Source organism: Sinocyclocheilus grahami, unplaced genomic scaffold, assembly GCF_001515645.1.
Source record: "Sinocyclocheilus grahami isolate Dianchi unplaced genomic scaffold, SAMN03320097.WGS_v1.1 scaffold134.1, whole genome shotgun sequence".
NCBI classification, from domain to species: domain Eukaryota; kingdom Metazoa; phylum Chordata; class Actinopteri; order Cypriniformes; family Cyprinidae; genus Sinocyclocheilus; species Sinocyclocheilus grahami.
The window spans coordinates 2,618,508-2,621,772 of NW_015505313.1; the positions used below are offsets into that span (position 1 = coordinate 2,618,508).

At 40.3% G+C, this 3,265-nt stretch overlaps 1 pseudogene; it reads right to left on the reverse strand.

Annotated features, from left to right (window-relative positions):
- The window catches only part of LOC107590940 (usherin-like), a 257,040-nt pseudogene that overhangs the window by 121,147 nt on the left and 132,628 nt on the right, over positions 1-3,265 (reverse strand).

Genomic DNA, 3,265 nt, shown 5'->3' on the forward strand with positions numbered 1-3,265 from the left:
TTAAAAAAAAAAACACTGGGTGGATTTTTATCATTATAGGGTAGTTGTGTACACACACTGCCAACACACATTTCAGTTCAAACAACTTGTAAATGTGCATGTAGCATCCTATGACCCCTTTAAGAATGCATGTTCAGTATGTACTGTACAACATGACTGCACACTTGTAATGTGTTTGACAAGCATCCGCATCTGCATTTCCGTACCTCCATAGAACCATAGAATAAGTGATTCATGAGCTTCACAAAGAGTGTGTTTGCACCCTCACCCTCTCATTACGGCAAACGTTTATCCTCTAACCAGCATAAGGGAAGCTCCAGCAGAGATCAGGGCGGCAAGCAGTGGGAGATTCCTTTTGAGCGTGCCATTACGCTTTTTAACAAACCTGTCCGCTCTCATCCAATGAAGAATGAGAGGAGAAGATCGCGGGTGTCCTCCCACAGCCCTTCTGGCCCGCGATAGCACCCAGCAGCCAGTCTGAGCAAAATGGAGGCTGACAACAATTCATTTAAGCCCATTACCGTGCAAGCAGGGTGTGCTAAGGTTCGCTGACCTTTCAGCATTTTTGTTTGTAAACAAACAAAGGGAAAACAGTAGAAGTCAATACAAGCAGCAGAGGCAGCATGCAGTGAGGCAGTGTTGCGTTTACTCGAAGGAACTGAGGGGGGATGTGGAGGGCTGAAGGGAGCAGTTAAGTTTGATTTACCTGGCCCAGTGAAGAAGACTGTGTAGGTCAGGTTGCCGTTGGGTTTAGCTGTGGCCTCCCACTTGCCTCACACTGAATGTGGAGTCTCGCTGAGGACATACAGGGTCATGTGACCAGCGGGAAGCATCTCTGAAGTCCTGCCTTCCACCTGACAACAGAAAGAAAGGTCATGTCTGCTTAAAAGTAGAATTAAGCATTTAGTTTTACTCAAAGTCAGCATGAAATCTAAAGGATTCAATGATGTTTTAAGTATTTCAAGGATTTTTATTGTCATCCCAAAACATGACACATGAGCTGGAACGAAATTAAGCACTGATGTCTAGTTTAAACAACTCACACATGTACACACACACACACACACACACACACACATATATAATAGGGATGCACCGATACCACTTTTTCCAGTACTCGCCCGATACTGATACTTTTATTTTTGGTACTTGCCGATACCAATATTTTTATTGCATTTGTAAATTTTTCTAATATTGGGTACGGAAACCAAAAGAGTATGTATAATGTTAGTTGGCTAACTTCATTTATCAAATAGATACAGTCAAACCAAAATTTATTCAGACACCTTCAACATTTCTCACATTATCACAGTTTATTCGCTATAGCTTAGAAAATGGTAATAAAATATAACAAGAACTCAGAGTTACACTGTGTCAGAACAAACTCAGCTTGATAAAGTTAGATAACTTTGATAGAAAGGAATGTAATAGATTACAATCAACCAAGAATTAGACAGCTGTTAGTATGACAAAGGGGCGTAGCCATCATTTCAGAAGTGAGGGGGACAGAAATGTTTTATATACTGTAATAAATGCTATGTCAGTTAGCACTGCATTGTTCATATACTTTATTTATTACCTGGAGATTACTTGACAAACACAAATAAACCATATATTGTTGCAATCGTATGTTTAATGTCTTCATGTTTCCAAATGTTTCTATTTTCTGTGAAAACAACTGTTTTCATACAGCGATAGCTGGACGCTTTTGTCCATATTAGGAATTTCCTTGTACGACTTTCTGCGCGTGTTTAGCGCTCCGCGATGTTCATCTCGCCTTATTCTGGGTCCGAATAAAACATCAGATCATGCACAGACTATCCTGTCTCTTTGAATTTAAATATATTTTTATTCACACTGGCTCTTGAAAACCTCTATGCGAACACACTTTGATATTATGCGAATTAACCTCTATGCGAATTTACATGATATTAAAAGTGGGGGGGACACGTCCCCCGCGTAATCTACGCCCCTGGTATGACAGTATTTACACAACTATCAATACTTAGTCGGGCAGCCCTTAGCCTTAATGACAGCCTGTAGTCTCCTGGGCATGATGTCACCCAGCTTCATGCAAACCTCAACTTCAATGTTTTTGGTCCCAAAATTGTATCAATTTTACTGGTAGTCCACTGTATGAAGAATTTTTGGGTATGATTTGTCACAGTTTACTTTATTTTGCTATCCTCACTTTACATAAATGAACTATAGTGTCCTGCACCCACTAGTAAAAAAATATCAAATATATATCTGGTCTCTGAATAATTTTTGTTTTGACTGTATATCCTTCGGTTATTTTCACTCTTAATTATGCCCATTAAAATGTATTTTACAAGTTTTTGTTACTTTCACTGTTAATTTTTTTGCTCTGTGGTACATCATCATTAATTTAATAGCATTAGAGCTGCTCCATTGCAGCGGCTTAGTAATCATGCACTTTGCTGTAATAATGTAGGGAACCACTCGTTATAAATCTCCTAACTGTGATATTTTCAGAAATAGAAGTCGCGTTTTTTCATCTGAAACGTGCTGCAATTTATATTCCAAAGCAACTCATATAATGCAGAAACGCTCAAGCAAGCAAAACACGCGCAAGGAGTGCACGTATTTGTACTGGTGCAGATTGAGAGGACAGTAGTACAGCCTTGCGCATTTCACACAGGCTGTTAGTTTCACTTTCGCCAGAAAGTCGTGTATACCTAAGGTTGAAAATAAATAGTTTATAGTGAATGCCCCTATAAATGGTCTTACTTTTACGATTTAGTTTGAATCCAAATGATGCGTGCTAAGTGAGCAAACATCAACGATCACACAACAAAAGTGCGCGCGCGCTCTCTCTCTCTCTCTCTCCCTACCGTTAAGTAACTTGTGCATTGTTTTACTTACTTGTTTTTGACATATCCGACCGAACTACAAACTTTCCAGTGATGTCTGTGAGAAAGATATATTCACTCGACAAGCTCGCGCATCTGCGCCGCCGCGCGCTCAATCCACTCAGCGTGCTTTGTTTAGCCGCGCGCGCTCTCTCTCTCTCTCTCTCCCTACCGTTAAGTAACTTGTGCATTGTTTTACTTACTTGTTTTTGACATATCCGACCGAACTACAAACTTTCCAGTGATGTCTGTGAGAAAGATATATTCACTCGACAAGCTCGCGCATCTGCGCCGCCGCGTGCTCAATCCACTCAGCGTGCTTTGTTTATCAGCTCGCGCACATCAGCTATACAGGCGTTAATACTGAATGTTTAACATTATATTCATTGCAT